We start from the raw sequence: 18,880 nt of genomic DNA on the forward strand, positions 1-18,880 counted from the left end.
TTCTCTGTGTCTATTTGCTGTGTCTTCTTTGTCCACTTCTGTTGTTGTCAGCGGCACGGGACTCTGTGTTTCTTTTTGTTGCTTCATCTTGCTCTGTCAGCTCTCAGTGTGTGCGGCACCATTCCTGGGCAGGCGGCACTTTCTTTCATGCTGGGTGGCTCTCCTTATGGGGCGCACTTCTTGCGCGTGGGGCTCCCCTACGCAGGGGACACCCTGTGTGGCACGGCACTCCTTGTGTGCATCACATCATGTGGTACACGGATGCCCTAACCACTGGGCCAAGTCCGCCGCCCTGCATGAAGAATTTGAGGGCTAATTCTGTTACCTACATGCCATGTGACCTTGGATAAGTCACTTTACTCTCTAGGCTCAGTTTCCACATCTATAAAATGGGGCTTTTAATAATATTGTCCCCATCTTGCCTCATTGGTTTATTGGTAGGCTCGAGTGAGAATGGGGGAGAAAGAGCTTTGCAAACTAAAATAAGCAGTGAGCCTCTTGGTTTGGTGAAAATGGATATACAAGCTTCCTGCAGGGAGGGTCTCTTATAGCTTTGTTCATCTTTGTATGCCAAGTGCCTGGCCCTGTGCCTGGTATTTATACAGTAGGTGACTAATACATACTTAAAGAAAAAAGTGAATGTTATCAATTGCTATCACCCATTCCTCTCACCAGCAATTCTATCTTCCCATAGACATGGGATTCTGATTGATAGAAGAGGACAGTGCTTTGCCCAGCCAGAGGGAGACATGGGACAACCTGGTGCCTGAAACCTATGCCTTTCTCTGTCCCACCACCTATAGAAGAGCCAAGTTCTGGAAGGAAGTGGGGCTTTGTCCTCCCAGCCTCCAGGACTCAGCATGCCCCAGAGGTTATCAATGTTGGCTTAGAAGAAAAGACCTGCAACTGCAGACAAGGGAGGCAGGCAGGCTGTCCCTTCAAAGCTTTTCCTTTTTGCTTTTTTCACTTTTTAATTTCATTTTTTTCTTTATCCAAAGGCTGCAGAGCTGAAATAATTTATTTTGGATTTGAATAGGATGCGATAAGATGAAGAAGGGGCAGCCGGGGTGGACATGGCAGAAGCATTAGGTTTTAAATTAGTCATTTGATGCTGGTTTGGGGACCAGGGCAAGGGCCCTGGCTGGCACAGAGGCGCCTGAGTCCTGTGGCTAACTGCAGGGTGGACCGGGCGGAAGGGGACGGATGGTGCCACAGGAACTGCTGCAGTGGATCTGCAGTCATGCCTTCTGGGGCCGCTTCCTAATCTCACTTTAGGATTGTCACAGGCCTCCTCGTCCACCCCCTGCCTCCATTTACAAGTTCTGTGACCTTTGGCAAGTCACTCATTTCTCAGAGTCTCAGGCTTCTCATGCATAAAATGGGGATCACAATAGCTCCTCTAAGACAGGGGTCAGCAAACTTTTTCTGTAAAGGACCAAATAGTAAATATTTTAGGCTTTGAGCGTCAGACATTCCCCTCTGTAATAACAGCTTCAGTGTAGACAATATGTAAAAAAAAAAAAAAAAAAAAGAAAAAAAAAAAGAAAAAGGGCATTGTAGCAGTATTTTAAAAAAACACTGCAAAAATGTTATTTACAACAACAGGCAGCAGGCAGCATTTGGCCCACGGGCTGCAGTTTTCCGACTCTTGTTCTAACATCAGTGGGAAAGCTCAGTGGGATCGCATGTGTGAAGCTTCAGTCTGTTGCCTGCCCTGTAATTGGTTTCCAGAAGCTACCTTTCATCTTAATATCGGCCTCCTCAGATCAAACTCGATGTAGTACCTGAACTGACCTTTCTAAGTCCCAGCTGGGATCAGGTCACTCATCTGCTTAGAAACCCTCAGTGGCTCCTTGCTGCTCTCAGGATGAAGCACAAATGCCTTGCCTTGGCATTCGAGGCCCTTCCAAATCACTCACCGGTTCCACAGTCAGCCCTGAGCAGTTGTACCCTCCAGACTAACCACATCCCTTTACCCACTCGGGAGTTTTTGGGGTGGGGGGTAAGCCCAAAGCTCTCATGTTTCTGGTCCTTTGCATTTGGTGCTTTGTTGCTTTTTCTCCATCCACTCTGTGGGCTTCTGCCAATCCCTTAAAACTCAACTCAAAAGGCCACTTAGGCGGCAGGAGGAGCGGCAGCAGCCAGCAGTCCCGCTTCGTGAAGGCTCTTGGCACTCCATGTTCCGCAGCACCGCCAAGATGCCCAAGAGGAAGGCCAGCTTGGCCCAGGTGGCAGGAAGGAGGAGCCCAAGGGCAGGTCGGTGAGGCTGTCCACTAAACCCGTTCCTGTGCATGTGGAAGCAAAGCCCAAAAGGCAGCAGGAAAGGATGAACCTTCGGACAAAAAGGTGCAACCAAAAGCAAAAAGGGGAGCAAAGGGGAAACAAGCTGAAGTGGCTAATCAAGAACTAAAGAAGATTTACCTGCAGAAAGTAGAGAAACTAAAAATGAGAAGAGCCCTGCCTCTGAGGAAGCAGGAGAGAAAGAAACCAAGTCTGGTTAATACCATATTCCATGTCTTCTCAGTGGTCCGTGTTTCTCCCTTCTTGTGCAATGCAGAGGAATGTTTTTTATCAGCTATTTTGTAAGTGCAACTGTTTTAGTAGCTCTAGAAGAAACATTTTTAAGAAGGAGATTGGAATCCCACCTCATTCCATTTTTTAAGGTATAAATGCCTTTTTTTTTTTTTTAAAGAGGGGAAATCATTTGCTGGTTGTTTATTTTTTTGGTACAAGCAGAAAATAGTAGGATATTGAATTATGGGAGGCTTTGTCTTGGGTGTCAACATTCCATTGGGTGGGGCTGACAATTTTTATACCCTATAATATAAGACATACCAAATGGTGGCTTGGAACCACAGCCATGCATTTATTATGTGTTGAACATTTTGAATTACTTCTATTCCCATGTTTTTTAAATAGAATTGCTTCTTAAAACCACTCCTGATCTTGGCTGTCCCTATCAGAACTCTGTAACATCCTTGGTCATGGTCATCCAGTTTTTCTAATAACTTTGTTATGTTCTGTAAAAGATTGGAAATGTGAGTATGTAGTATGTATGGTATTAAATTGTGAGCTAGTGGGACTTAAAGATGTAACAGCTTATCAACATTTGAAGATATTGGTACTTGATATCCTCTTAAGGAAAACTAGTCTCCAAATTTTAAGCTGGAAAGTCACTGGAATAACTTCAGAAAAATAACTACATGGCTTTTTAGGTTTTCGGTGTGTACATTAAGAATTGTGTACAAGTTGTTCATAACATCTGTGCTGATCTTCAAAACAACTGATAAAATCTCAATTATGAAAGAAAAAAAATACATAAAAGGAAATGGCCTCTTAACCTTGACTTTTTCCCCTGACCTCCAGGCAGAATTGACTTCCACCTCTGTGTATGACGGGGGATCCCAGGTGAGAGTTACGTTTTGTTCAGGTTCAGACCGAGGAGAAATTGGGGAGCAGCAGGTCCTCAGGTTGAGCCCTGAGTGGCTTCATTGAGAACATGAGAACAGAGAACGAAGCAGGAGAGAAAGTCATGGGCTCAAGCATGACTGTGTTCCTCTCCACCACCCAGAGGCCACTTCCTAGGAGCTTTTTCCTGCCTTGGCCTCGGAGAGGATTGCCACAGAAGATTACTTTCCTGTTCTGCAGAGGGGAGGTGGTGGATTGTGTGGGGGACAGAGAAAGGACTGTGCTGACAGAGCAAACTTTATTGTTGGTTATTATTTTTAAAGTTGCGTGCTCTGGGGTGAATCGCTTTATCTCAACAAATCTTTCTTACCTCTAAAAGAGGCAAATGCCTGCTTTCCAAAATTGTTGAGAAGATAATAGAAATAATAATTATAGTAGTGGTGGCAAACATTTCTTGAGTCCTTACCATGAGCCAGGCGCTGTTCCAGGCACTTTAGTCCTTAACTCTTTTAAACTTCACAGTGACCTTTGAGGTAAGTACTGTTTTTATCTCCAGCTTTCGATGAGGAAACTGAGATACAGAGGGATCCCGAGCAAGTAGCCCAGCCAGGTGATCAGACTCCAGAGTCCATGCTCTGTCAAGCCACTCAGTGGATGAGATGAGACAGTCTGGGTGTCATGCCCAGCACATAGTAGGTGCTCAAGAAATGTCAGGTCCTTCCTGCCTTTTGCCAAGATGTCTAGGGCCAGATCTGAGGGCTGGATTTGGTACGTGTGGGACTGGGCCTGGTCTCTGTAGTTCCTCATTTCATCTCCATCTTCTTTCCAGGGAAGTACTGAGCATCTGGCTGTGTCGTGCATGGGGCTGAGGTGGGGGCATGTGGGGGAGGGTGTTCAGTGCCTTGTTCAATCTCACCTGCACCCATTAACCAGATGGAACTTGGAAATGAGTCTGAGAGAGCAGTGGGGGCAACTTGGGAAGGAAATAAACACCTGGTGAGAAAGATCTCTATTTTCTCTTTAGAGCCCATTAAGTTTATGGAAACTCATGAACTCAGTGCAAACCTAATTAAGCTCAAATAGGGATGCCTAAGTGAAGGGAACGAGTGCAGGGAGGGCAAGGATAGCAAGCTCCAGAACAAAGCGAGCTTTCATAGAAAGGGACTGGGCCTCTACAAAAGTGGAAACAAGGTCCTTGACCATCTGGGCCCATCATCTTTTTTTTCCCCCCTATCTGGTTGCGTTATCATCTTTTTGGTGCATCACTTTGCCACGCGGGGGCCTGCGCCTCTGCATGGCACAAGTCTGGGATGCCTTTTTTCTTTTTTTACCAGGAGGTCCCCGGGGATTTCGAACCTGGGTCCTCCATATTGTAAAAGGGAGCTCAATTACTTGAGCCACAGCCACTTCCCCCAATCATCTTTAATTCCCTGTTGACCCCAGTAGGTGTGAAAGATAGTGGGACATAATGGAAAGACCACAGGGTTTCTTTTCTGACCAATCCCAGTTTGAATCCTGGCCCTTCCATTCCTTAAACTGGTGGCTTATTTGACTGATTCTTGATTTCTCATCTGTGAAATGGCAATATCTACCTTGGAGGGTTTTTGTGCAGCTGACATGAAATTCTGGGCACTGAGTGTCTGGTGCTAGGCTTGGCACACTGTGGATGCTCAGGAAACGTGATGGTTGATGTGTCCCTCTGACCCTGATGGGAGAGGAAGGTTCCTTCCTGTCCTCACCCTCACATCTCAGTCAGCCGTTCCTCTGCCTATTCTCTGCACTGTGGACACAGATTGCATTAACGGTCCCCATTCTTCCTTCCTTGTGCTCTATCACTTTGCAAGGTTCTCCCACTCTGACTTTGGACTTGGCCATGCTGCTTCTGATGGCCAATGAAATGTTAGTGAATGTGACAGAAACAGAGTTTTGGAAAAACACGTGCAAATTGAGGGCTTGTTCTTAAGTCTTCTTTCTCTGTCCTCCACATGAGACTCTTCCCAGACAATCCCGCTGCAGGATGAGCAGCATGTGGAAAAGAGCTGAGCCATGCCAGTCTTCCTGTTTGAGGTCATCCTAGACCATCTGACTCCAAGAGCCATGAAAGAAAGAGTAAGGCCGGCTTTTATATGAGCAAAGAGAAATGCTTACTGTTATTAAGCCACAGATTGTTGGAGCACTTTGTTACACAGCACTTATTGTGGCATAACTAACTGATATACTACTCATCCAAGTTCTAGCTATCTTTCAAAGCTCAGTTCAAATTCCCCCTCCCCCCTGGAAGCATTCCCAGGGATAACACCAGGAATTGAACTCTCCCTCCTCAAACTCTTAAGGGACATATTCTATTTGCTACACACTGAAGCATTTGCTATCCCTGGGTGGTCTGCAGGCTTTTGTAAGGTTGGCAATAGGGTCTGACTAGCTTCTGTGGTCTCAGTGCCTAAAACTGGGTTTGACCCAGAGTAAGGGCTGAAAAAATCTTTAATTAAATTAATGGATGAGTATGTTCCACAAATATGAGTGAATGAACTCATGAATGCATGCTGGGGTCGTCTTTGGCAAATTCTCCCCTGACAAGGTGACTGGTAAAGGGTAGAGTTTGGGTCTTGTATTTCTTTTTAGTTTCCCTAGAGCAGCTACCAGTAGGAACCCCATAGGGTAGGCAGAGCTCTTCATGGTGCATCACTGGATGGGAAGGGAATGCTGGCTCAATGAGGCAGTTACATCAGCAGCTCCTGTTTGTGGAACTATTACCATATGCCAGGCTGACTGCTTCATATGGATTATCTCACCAATGGGAGCATCACTCCAGTGAGACTGGGACTGTCATCACACCCATTTCACAGGACAGGAAATGGAAACTCAGGACAATAATTTGCCCAAGGAGATGTGGCAAACCCCTGGCAGAGGCAAGGTTTGAATTGAGGTTGCTGGACTGTGGAGCCTGTGGTGGTTATAGTTCTTGACCTTTCATTCCTTATAGCAGTAGAGAATAGAATTGGCAAGAGTGGATAGAATTTGAATGGAAGCAGATTTCAGCTCAATACAGAAAACATTCTAGTAGTCACACAGATTGCAACCATCTTCTTCATCATGCTACTGCTGGAGCGCGTAACAGGAATTCTCAGCAGGTTAGGGAGAAAGCTTCTGCCCTGTTTTTAGCTCTTGCAGGCTCCATGCCTTAGGAGGTGAGATGGTAAGAGACTGACATCTCTTGGTTCCTGAAGGCCATGTAGAATAAGGGGTCGCATGCCACTTGCTCACATGGCATCACAGTCCTGTGTTCCTGGGCTCTCTGAGCCCCAGAAGGGTGTGGGGCAACCAGGAAATCCAAGGGGCTGGGTGGGTGAGAGGGTGCTCTGCAGACTCAAGTCTCACTATAAGCTGGTTCTAGATTCTGGAAGGCCTAGAAAACTCATTCTGGTCTCATGTCCAAGTTGCCTGCTCCAGCTTTACTAGCAAATAAGGCTGCTCCCTTGGTGGCACATGTGTCTATTTCATAATTGATTCAAAATAGGAGGGGAGGAGGGACATCGTTACTTTCCACCCTCAAGGTCCCAAAGAAAGAACTTCGGTGGAAAGAGATCGTGAGCTCACTGTCTAGAGATGTGCAAGTAGAGGATGAATGGCAGTATATTGCCTTTTATTGAAGATGGATTCAATGGCTTTGAATTTTCCTAAAATTCTATGATTTTTCTTTCAGACCACCAATAGAAAAATTTTAGATAGTACACTGTATTAAAACTGGCACAAATTAAGTAGTGGTTTTGGTCCAAGAATGATTTTCATGATTATATATACCCTGCAGCCCACATATCATAATAAATAGCACATCAGTAGTTTTCTTCCTTCTGGTTCCGGCAGGACCATTATCAAGAGAAGAAAGGCTCTAATGACAATTTCCCGCATCTCTTTAAAAAAGGCCTTTCATGTCTGGCCTCAAAGCAGATGGGAGGAGGCAGGCCTGGCTGTGGATCTTTGTGTGGTTGTCCCCGTGTGTGCTGCCCAGCATCTCAGCTCTGTGTGGTCCAAGGCTGGAAAAATGCCTTTTCTGCCACACACATTGGCGGGAAGGTGGCAGAGGAGATCTTACAAAGATAAAAGACAAGTAAGAGAGAGATGCGTGTCAAATCACAATGACATGGGTCCCCTGGGTGTTGGCAAGAAGGAGGCCCCAGGCCACTGATGCTCCCTGGGGACAGATAAGGAAGGCACAGCTCTACATCCAGGAAAAGCACTGAGCACTTACTGGATGCTTGGCCCTTTAAATACATGGCCGTATTCATTCTCTCTGCAACCCATTTTACAGATAGACTAGGTGAGACTCCATCCACCAGGGGCAAGATGAAATGACATGCCACAGGTCGCACAACAAAGAAATATCAGAGTTGGATTTTGAACTCAAGCTTATGAGGTGCTAAAACCAGTTTTCTTTTACTAAGTCAGGCTTGATGTGGGGACACAAATCCAAAGAAAATGGTTCTTCTATCTTTTATATCAGGGTAGGTTGAATAATTGACAAAGAAGTCCCAAAGAACCTGAGAATGTTACCTTATATGGAGGGAGGGATTTTGCAGATGTAATCATGTTAGATGGGGAGATGATTCTGAATTATCCGGGTGGGCCCTCATTGTAATCACAAGGGCCCTTACAAGACAGAGGCAAGAAGGTCAAAGGCTAGAGAGAGTGAGGAGATGGCTGAAGTTGAGATTGGAGTGATGTGACCAGGAGCCAAGGAATGTCTCAGCCTCCAGAAGCTATAAGAGGCAAGGAACATGTTTCCCTCTGGAGCCTCCAGAAGGCCCCAGGCCTGAGGACACCTTATTTTACCCCATGTAAGACTCACTTTGGACTTCTGACCTCCAGAACTCTAGGAGAATAAATTCATGCAGTTTTTAAGCCACTGCGTTTGTTGCAATTTGCCACAGCCACAATGGAAATGAATACACACGCCATCTTTGGTAGGAGTTGCACCTTGATGGCCTCATTCTGGCTTCCTTTCCTAGTCACATGCAGTAGTTCACTCAGTGGTTCAGAAGAGACACCAGCATCATCAACAACGGCTGGGGCTCTTTTATCACAGAAAAGTTTAAAAAACCCTGGTCGAGGGCCCTACCAATTACATGGGCATAGACTGTGAGATCCAAACATCTTGATTCCTTTATGAGCCTATGGCAACAACAGGATCATATTAATGTGTATATTCACATTTTCCTGATTGAGGCTTCCAGATCAAGTCTCTTCCTGGGCTTATCAATGCTCATAAAAACCTCACTTTTGTTTGTCTGCTCTGGTTTCCTCTACGAAGGTCCTCATGTCTATTCTTTATGCCCTCCTTGAGATTTCAGCTCCCTTGGGCACACCTGCCCTTATCTGCTGGCAGCCCTGAGTCCATAGAATGGCCTAGGTCCATGGTAACCTTGGGAGGAGTTGCTTGAAGAAAGGTTCTCTCCCTGACTCTGTGCAATACACGGTGACTTGGGCTCCAACGCCACACTTCCAGGACCCTATGTCCCACATAGTCTTCCACCAACACACCTGCTTTGGCTTCTCTCCTAAGCCCTTGCTCCCCTGGTACCCCAAACCCATCCAGGCACTAGTGGGAAAGGAGGAAGAGGCCACCATTCCATAACCTCTATTGTTCCCATCTCCACAGCCTCCTCCCTGGACTCCAACTGGGGCAGTCAAAATGCATCAAGAACAACAAAACCTCTAAGAGCCTGAGTTGAATCCCAAGGCAGAATCAACGGGATTTATAATGGAGTTAAATGTGGGGAGTTATGGAGAGGGAAGAAGTCAGAGCAATGCCCAGATTTCTTACCTGGGTCCCCATATGGATGTGGCTCAATTTATCGAGGAGGGGGAACACAGAAAAAAGGTTATTGTGCAAATTACAAAAGTGCCAAGCAACCTCCTCTCCCAGCTAAGACCAGGGACTCTTCTTGACCTAGGAGTTTTAGCCTTGCCCCATTCTTCCATCCTTTTATAAGATTTATTAAGGTACTCATTTGTAGAATTCTCCACTCTTCCTGACAGCATCTGATCAGGGGACCCCTGCTTCCTTGAACCTTCCCTCAGTCACCTAACAGAGGTTAAAATCCTATAAGAAGTCATTCTCTTTTTTTTTAATAATTATTTTTTAAAAGATTTATTTATTTATTCCTCCTCCCCCCCATTGTTTATGCTCATTGTCTGCTTTCTCTATCTGTTCATGGTGTGCTCATCTTCTTTTTAGGTGGCACTGGGAACCAAACCAGGGACCTCCTATATGGAAGGGAAATGCCCAATCTCTTCAGCCACCTCCGCTCCCTGCTTGTTTTGGCTACCATTGTGTTTCTTTGTTGTGTCTCTTTGTTGTGTCATCGCATTGCATCATCTTGTTGTGTCAGCTTGCCATGCCAGCCCATAGTGTTGGCTCGCTGTCTTGCGTGTCTTCTTTAGGAGGCACTGGGAAATGAACCTGGGATCTCCCATGTGGTCACTGCTTGAGCCACGTGAGGTGCCTCATGGTAGGCATTCTCCCTTGATGCAGTGAATAATGAAGTTTGTCCACAGATGTGTTACTGACTGGTGACCTTTTGGCTGGAACTGAAACAACACCAGCTATTGAGGGACGGCAGTAAACTGCATCTCAAGGCAGCTCGACATCTCTTTCCCAGTGAGTTCCTGTTGGCCCTGTCTTTGGGGCTTACCAGAACAATCCTTTTAGTCTTTCAGAGATTTGAAGGCAGTGAAATTGCTTCCCATTACTTGGATCTTCTTCCTCAAACTTTCCCACTTCTACCTCCCATTAATTAATCATAGAGTTTTATCTCACTCATTTCCCCTCGATCTGCTGGAATCTGAGATCTCTTAGGATAGTTTATATTTTTTCAAAATGGACTCAGATGTTTCCCTTTGCCCCATTCTGTGTGAACAAGCTTTGCTGTACACATTAGTAGAATAAGAAAAGCAAATCCTTTGTCCAAATGTATGTTAGAGTGTAGAAACAGCCAGAAAAGAGGCCTGTCTCCAAATTTCACCCCAGCAGCTCCGGCCACCCTGAGGATGCAGCTCACATCCCTGGACATGGATTGCCATTGATTCTTTCCTGAAGTCTGACAGTTAAGTTCGGCTATTAAAAAAGAGGCTGCCATGTTGATGAATTATTTAAACCTTAGCGGCACCCAATTATGCAAATCCGATTATCTGTCTAAGGACAGCTTGGCTTAGAACAGCTTGTAGTTGTGATACTTATTATTATTATTATTATTATTATTGGCTGAAAAACTGACAAATTCTGTTGAAAGCAGAGTTTAATTTCACCTGAGGACTGCTAAGAACAGAGCTACATTCTTGATTGGGGTGGGAGGTCCACTGGGTCTCCCATCGGAATGCTATCCTCCCTGCTGTTTCCACATCATTTAGGCTCGGGAGGCGCCTTTGAGGTCAGTTGATTCAATTCCTTCCTATTGCAAAGGAGGAAACTAATTCCCAGAAAGAAAAATTGACATGCCCTGGCTACCCACGGGCTTTTGGTGGGGCAAAGTCTCGAGTTCTTGCTCCAAATCTAGGACATGCTCTCCCTTGACTGTTCTGCCTCTGTGCTCTGAGGAAGTGGAACTAGGCTCAGTGCTTGGCAGGTTGTGGGCCCTTCAGCATTGTGTGTAGAGGTTAAATGAGTGAAAGAGCATCTTGGGGCAGCACAGAAGAGCAAAGAGCCCTTTATCCAGAGACCAGTTCCTGACTTGCTGTAGGATCTTGGCCAAGTTCCTTTTCCTTCCTTAGCTTCAGACCCAACTCTCCTAGGGAGAGAGAAGGGGCTGTATTTGAACTGGATTACCTCTAAGGACTCTTCTAATTCCCCCCATCTGGTCACTGATGGTTAGTCTAACTACCGCTCCCAGGGCTGGCTATGCATTTGCTCTGGGCCCCACACTCAGAAGGGCCTGGCACTTGGTTTAATGTTCTGTTGACCAGGGGCTGTGTATTTTCATTTTGCACTGGGCCCCATAAACTGTGTAGCTGCTCCTGACAAGACTATTTTTAGGGGAATGAAACTGGAGAAGTTGAGGTACAAACTTTGTTTGCCAACATTCTCACAGCCAGACTGTAACTTGGTGGCCCAAGCTGAAAGCACTGGGCTGGTCCCCTCCTCCCCTTGTCCCTAGAGAAACTGGAAACCATTTGCTATGCTTGCACATTCTATTCTTCTAGTTATTTCCTAATGGGCTCTTCTTTCCCTGGAGCTTCCTCTTTCCTCTGGCTCCATGCTTGCCCTGCTGACCCTTCTTAAGCCAGGCAGAATAGCCTTTTCTATCCCACCCCTAAACCACAGGCCACCATCCTCCCTTGCTCAGCTCCTTGACCATTGCATTAAGCAGATTCAAAATAAATATGTTAATTTCTAAAAAAGAGTCTGGAGGCTGGCAGAAGGTTTGCCCTCATGCACAACTGAGCAGAGTCAGAGAGACAGATAAAGCAGATACAACCCCCAGATATTGGTTCCTTTGAGGGCTAAAGAGACCCATGGGAGTTATGGTCATGGCCGATGGGGTTAACTACCAGGGCAGATGGCCCCTCTTTGGAAATGGTGTTTATGTGTGATGAATCTGGACTCAGATGGGATCTCCCTTCATAAGACTTTCATGCTAATGTGCTGGAGGTGCAGTTAATGTTGGGGTTTAAGATATATTTAGGGGATTTGAATCTCTGGACTGACAATGTGATAGCCAGATCCTGAGCCTCAACAGACTCCAGCACCTACAATCTGATTTATTGGACTTACCACACTCAGCTAAGATGGAGGTGAAGAAGGACAACCACCACACCATGGAGCCTAGAGTGATTACAACTGAAAATGGGAGGATTGCATCCAGCATCCAGGTGGAATCTGAGCCTCCTCTTGACATAAAGGTGCAATGGACACAACCAATCCAGTGTCCACATAGAAGAGGTGGCATTGGATTGGGAAAAGTGGACACAATGGACAAAGGGTATGGGGAAAGGCAGGAAGAGATGAGAGGTGGAGGCGTCTTCGGGACATGGAGCTGCCCTGGATGGTGCTTCAGAGGTAATCACCGGACATTGTAAATCCTCACAGGGCCTACATGATGGAATAGAGGAGAGTATGGGCCATGATGTGAACCAATGTATATGAGGTGCAGAGGTGCCCAAAGATGTACTTACCAAATCCAATGGATGTGTCATGATGATGGGAACGAGTGTTGTTGGGGGGGGGGAGAGGGGGGGGGGGAGAGGGGGGGGTGGGGGGGTGGGGTTGAATGGGACCTCACATATATATTTTTAATGTAATATTATTACAAAGTCAATAAAAAATAAAAAAATTAAAAAAAAAATATGTTAAGTCAAAATAAACATGTAAGTCAGAGGATCAAAAATAGCCCACTTTCCGTCTGTATTCTGAATGCTTACCTCTGGAAGGTTCCAGACATTTCAGCATAATTTGCAGTTTGCTATTGGTGGGTAGAAAATATTTGTTTCATTTGCAGTTTTCTAGTCTCCCCTGGTCACTCATTGCATGTGCTTGGCAGTGTTGGCTTTGTGCAGTTCACTGTTCTCTTTGTCAGATTCTGGCCTGGTGGAAGGTATGGGAATTGTAACTTTGGTCCAAGATGCAGTGCAGACTGCAGACACCTTGTGCTCCAGCCTTACTCAGTGGATTATGGTTCCCCAACCCATCATGTGCTTTACCACCTCCTTATTTAGACCTGAAAAAGAGGCCTTGAGTGCCATGGAAAGATGTATGGATGCTGCTCAGTCAACAAATCTAGTAGGTTTGCTTCCTAACATCTCTGGACTTTGGACCCTCCACAGCATCTCTCACCTGAACCATCACCACAGCTCCCTGAGTTTCCCTACCTAACATCTCATTGTCTCTCATTCCTCTTCCAGGGACACAAGGAACTTTGTAACAGGCATGCCTGGCATGTGGCCTTCTGGGTAAAACCCTTTCCTGGATTCCCACTGCCTTCAGATTAAAAGTTACAAGCTCCTTAGCCTTACAAATAGAGCTTTCTGTGGCTCTGGCCTTGATGATTTTGTCAGCCCCATCTCTTACCTGCTATGTTCCTGCTCTGCCTGGCTGTGATGCATTTCTCTTGCATCATGTCTTTCCATTTACCCTCCATGTTCTAGAACATGTTCCTTCCTCATCTGACTCCCCCTTGTCCTTCTGACATCTCCTCTTCTTGGAAACTTCTCCCAGGTTGGCAATGCTCCTACTCACTCTGTTCTCCCACTGCACTCTGGGCTTCCTGACTCCAGTCTTCATCATGCTGAATTGTAAGTTCTAGTTTCTCCCTCCTCACCAAATACTGTATACTTCTTGAGAATAGGTTCATCTCCATATTCTTGAGGCCTAACACAGAACCTATAACTTATAGGTGCTTAATGTGTATCTGAATGGCTGAGCAGAAGATGTTGGAATGGAGAAGTGGGCATAACAGATTTGGCTTTAGAAGAGCATTCTTTGTAATTAGGGTGGAGGATGGAGTGGAAGGAATGAGATTGGAGACAGGGAGAGAAGTCAGGAAATGTTCCCAATATGCCTATCAAGATATAATGGGGACCCAACTGAGGCGGCAGCAAGACTGGAATTTATTGCATGAACAACATTATAACAATTAATGAAAAAATGCTCATTAAAATGGCATCTGACTCTTAGGCCCTGATACAGCTTCTTTAAATTTTTCACTAAATACCCATGGAAATAAAGGAAGAGATAAAAACAAATGTACCCAAGCTAAGATTGATAACCAACCTAATACAGAATCAGAGAGGGATTTCCATTAACTCTAAAGCAGATAGAATTGCACTGAGAGAAACCTGACTGTTGTGGGTTGAATTGGGTCTCCTAAAAGGTATGCCGAAGTCTTAATCTTGGAACTTGGGTCTAATCAATTTAAGGTGAGGGCATACCGAATTAAGGTGGCTCCTAATCCAATACGACAGTAGTCCTTCTAAGAAGAGATGGCGAGGCACAGACACAGGGAGAAGGCCATGTGCTGACCAAGGCAGAGATTGGAGTTATGCTGCCCAAAGCCAGGGAACACCTGGGGCTACCAGATGCTGATGGTGGCAAGGGAGGGTCCTCCCCTAGAAGGGGCGGGGCCCTACTGACACCTTGATTTGGGATATCTGGCTTCCAAAATGGTGAGAGAGTAAGTTTTTTCTTATTTTATGTTGCCCAGTCTGTGGTATATTGTTGTGGAAGACCTAGGAAGTGAATACCCTGCCTCACACTTACCTTATGAAATGAAGACAATCTGAAGGAGAGTAAGAAGGGATTTTCTCCTGCCTTTCTTGACTCTGAGACCCTGGGCCATAATAATTAGAAACAGGGAAGCCATCCTTGTCCCTTGAGGTCCCCAAAATATTGCTTCATGCCCTCTCCTCCCTTCTCTCTTAACTCATATCCTTCCCCCTCACATAATGTCAGCATTCAATCAGAGACAGTAATTTCTAGAATCAACACTGGAAGAAAATGTGTGCATGTTTGTGTGTGAGTGAGTGTGCGCACACACACTGATAGCGCCAACTTCCACACTTCGAGATTCAAACCCCACAAATAAATTGTAGACGAAGGAATGGAGGCAAGATGAACCACAATTATCACTGTGTGCTGAGAATTGCATTTTTCCCAGCATCTTACCAGTTCAGAGGATTAGAGAACTCACCACTCATCAGTGTAGGAGAGGTCCCCTTGGTCAAGTAGAGTTATCTGCTAGAACCTGAGAACTGAGTTGTGAGCTGTGTCCTTTAGTCTGTCCTCCTGAGGAAGATCTGGAAAGTGGATTTAGCCATCACTCATGTGAACAGAGAATAGGGCCAGTACTTTTCTTGCACATTGGATGTTTTAAAGGGTTTATATAGGTTTTGGCTATCTTGAAGATGAACAAGAAAAAAAGCCAATAACAAGTCTATGTAAAAGTATTACATATCAAGAGAAAAGACCCATGATAAAGATTCATCGCTTCAGAATCTAGAAGAAAAATCCAGGAAACTATTTGGTATCTTTGCAGACATTAAGAACATGGTCTTCATGAGAGAGAAGCAAAAAGCCAAAAGAGAGATAAGTTAAGCTGAGAAGTATATTGGATGAGATAAGGAAGAATGGAAATTATACTTTAGTCAATGATTTCATCAAAATTATAATTACAGACTATGTAGAACACTGTAACAATGAAATTACAACGTATCAAAACTGATGGAGTGTTGCCAATGATATGTCCAAAGGAATATCCTTAGCCTTTAACAATGTTCTTATCGAGCAAAAGAGAACTCGGCACTCACTGCAAGCAATGAGGAAGAAAATCCCAAAATGAACCCAAGGAAGGAAGAACAGAATACGTTTACAACCAGAAAGTAATAAATTTGAAAATATAAAAATAATAGAAATGATAAATGAATCTAAGAGTTAATTTTTAAAAAGATGAATATAAAACAATCCTTGGCAATTTAAATTATTAATAGGGATAAAACACAAGTATTCAACACAGGATAGGAGAAAGGGAACTGAATCACTGATAAAGCAGAAATTAAAAAAAATACTATGTAAAAATTTCATGTTAATGAATTTGAAAATCTGGATAAACTGAAAGATTTTCTAGAAAAATAAAAATGACCTAAGGGACATGATATAAGTATACCAATAGATATGAGAGAAATTGGAGAGGGTGCTTTCGAAGAACTAGCTCCAAAAAAGGTGAAATCTTAGGTGGTTAGTAGACAAATTATTTTAAACATTTGTAAAACAAGTAACTCCTATTCTATGTACATTTTGTTTTCAGATCACAGAAAGATATGGACGGCCAAACTAGATATTAGAAGATGATGAAGCAATTTCTATGGAATTTTGAAAGAAAAAGTTGTGTTCAAGATATTTATACCCAGTCAAATCGACAGAAAGATCTCCTCAGCTATGTACAGGTCGCATTTTGCCTCAGTGGAAAGGAATGGATCGGTTAATATAAATGATGTTAGGATGATTGAATATTCATGAAATACATAAATTTAGATCACTATCTCATAAAAATTACTCAATTCTGCGTAGACTGAAGACAGGAAAAAACAAAAGAAAGCATATTAGGATTAGAAAAATAATAAATATTTACTTGACTGTAGAATAGGAAAAACCTTTTAAGCATTTAAACAAGAGAAAATAGCACAGAGGAAAATATTGATAGATATAACTAAATAAAAAAACACTACAATGCTCTCCAAACTCCATAAACAAGTTAAAATGCTAAATATAACCCAAAGAAATATTTCTTGTATAAATGGCAAATGGTTAAAGCAAGAAAAATAAAGCTACAATAAGAAAGCAGGCAAATAACATTAAATATATAATTTCTAAAATATGAAGTTGATAGGTCCAATACTTGATAAACAAGAGAAAATAACCTCACTAGTGACTAAAGAAATAAAATGAAAACAACACTGAAATGCCATTTTTTGCCCATTACATTGGCATAGATGAGAGAAAATTCCAATCCCCATTGTTAAGTGAGAATGTGGAGGAAATAAGTATTTTCATGCACTGTTTGTGGTGTGTAGAATAAGTATACAACAGTGTTTTTTCTTCTTTATGCATTTCTGTATTTAAAAAAATTTTTTTACAAAGCATATGCACAACTCTGTAATCAGAAATAAAGGTGTTAAAATCAACCAATATCTTTCTTTTGAAATATATCACCTATTTTCATCTTTTTCTTGTTATGTTTAATCTTTGTTCATGTATAAAAATGTAACCTGGTTGTCAGCAGAGACTCCCTGATGCTCTGACTCAAAGCTTTGAGAGTGTTAGGAAGTCTTCTTCTAACTTCTGAGAATTTCTGTCTCACTACTCCCATGCTTTACTGTGCCTCTGTGATCCTGTGTCTATAGGTGTTTTTATTTTTGTTTTCATCATTCTGAACACAAAACCCAGCCATTTCACCTGAATGCCCCACCAATGTCCTGGCCACCAACTGTGCATGAGTCAATAATGTGGATGAAGATATGGCAGGTCGCAGTAAGGTCTGACACATCCTACAGCGTGTGGTTCTCTGCCTTTTCTCCTGCTCCAGCTCCTTGACCTTTTCTTTCCTCCCTCATGACCATCCTTTTCTGGGGTAACAGGTAAAGTCTTTCCCTTATCTCACCCAGATTATTTTCCATATTTAAATCACTTCTTCCCAAATAACATACTCAAACAAATGCCACTTCCTTACCAAAAGGAATTCTGGGGAGTAAAAATGTCTCAGTCTTGTTAGATCCTATATTTTATGATGTCTCATGCATATGCAATGTTATTTACTTCCCTTTTAACTTACACTGGAACATTTTTCATATCACTAGCCAGTTTTCTTAATTGTCTCTTTCTTATGGGAAGAGTAGGTGATCTACTTATTAAGACTGCTTTTCCCTAAAAATAGCTACATTTCCCTAATTCATTTTGGCCTTTGCATTCTCTCCACATTGAATTAGACTGAATTGCTGAGGTTTTCTTTAGGAAGGAAGGCTAACGTTGATTGAGGACCTATTACATGCTAAGCGGTGTGCTAAGTGCTGTATCTATATTATCTTGTAAGTGCCTCAAATCCTGTCTGGAAAAAAGATGGGTGTGTAAATACATTCTAAAAGTACATTACCTCATTCATTCCTCACAGCCACTTGGCCATCTCTCTAGTTACCCCAGGTGAGGAAACTGAGGCCAAGAAAGGAGTGGGCATTGATAGAGATTTCCCAGCAGGTGATTGCAGGTTTGGGGTCCAATTTCAGGCTAGTAAGCTCAGCCATCCTGAAGGGCCACACATTCCAAGCACCAGGCATCCATTCTGATCTCTCCTAATCCACTCTCCATTCTCATGGCTTCGGCCAACCCTGTGCCTCCATCTCAGGGGTTATGGCAGGTAAAGTAACTTGGCAGTTTTACATGCATGTCTATCTAATTCTGCTCCCCCCTCCCTCTCTTTCTGGTCTTCTTAGGACTATATAGACTCACATCTTGTGGGGCTAAGTTACACCCTGGACCTGTCATTATTGCTAGCCTGGAGTATATCTAAGCTTACCCCAGTTGGTTAAAAAGCATCTTTGACATTCTCAGGCCCTGAAAACCACTTTTTTTCTCTTATCCCCAGTGGACAAAGATCAAAACCAATGGGACTTGACTAGAAAAAGGTTTTATAAATGCCTTAGGAGACCCCCTCACCCTCTTTGCAATTCAAGGGATGGTGCTACTCGCTGTTGATGCTTGCTGTAGGCGGTAGAATGGTCTGGAGGCTGAGAAACAAATGTGGGCTGTCTGTGGCTGTGCCAGGGCTCAGCTCTGACCCTTGGAAGACCAACTCCAGGCTTTGGCACTGGCAGCACTGAGAAGCCAAAATCCCGCCGGCCTCGTTCTCTTTGGGTCATTGGCCCTGGCCCCTGGGGGACCCAATGTTCAGTCACTGAGGCAGTGTGGAAGAGTGGAAAGTGCTCCAGTGTGGAG

At 43.9% G+C, this 18,880-nt stretch overlaps 1 long non-coding RNA gene across 1 annotated transcript in view; it reads left to right on the forward strand.

Annotated features, from left to right (window-relative positions):
- LOC111765884 (uncharacterized) overlaps window positions 1-17,076 on the forward strand; it is a 28,767-nt gene extending 11,691 nt beyond the window's left edge. The window contains exon 3 of the long non-coding RNA XR_002798098.3: window positions 16,200-17,076. This is a non-coding gene — a long non-coding RNA (uncharacterized lncRNA). The remainder of the gene's footprint in view (window positions 1-16,199) is intronic.
- Window positions 17,077-18,880: the final 1,804 nt, after the last annotated feature.

The sequence above is a fragment of the Dasypus novemcinctus genome, chromosome 8, assembly GCF_030445035.2.
Source record: "Dasypus novemcinctus isolate mDasNov1 chromosome 8, mDasNov1.1.hap2, whole genome shotgun sequence".
Classification (NCBI taxonomy): Eukaryota; Metazoa; Chordata; class Mammalia; order Cingulata; family Dasypodidae; genus Dasypus; species Dasypus novemcinctus.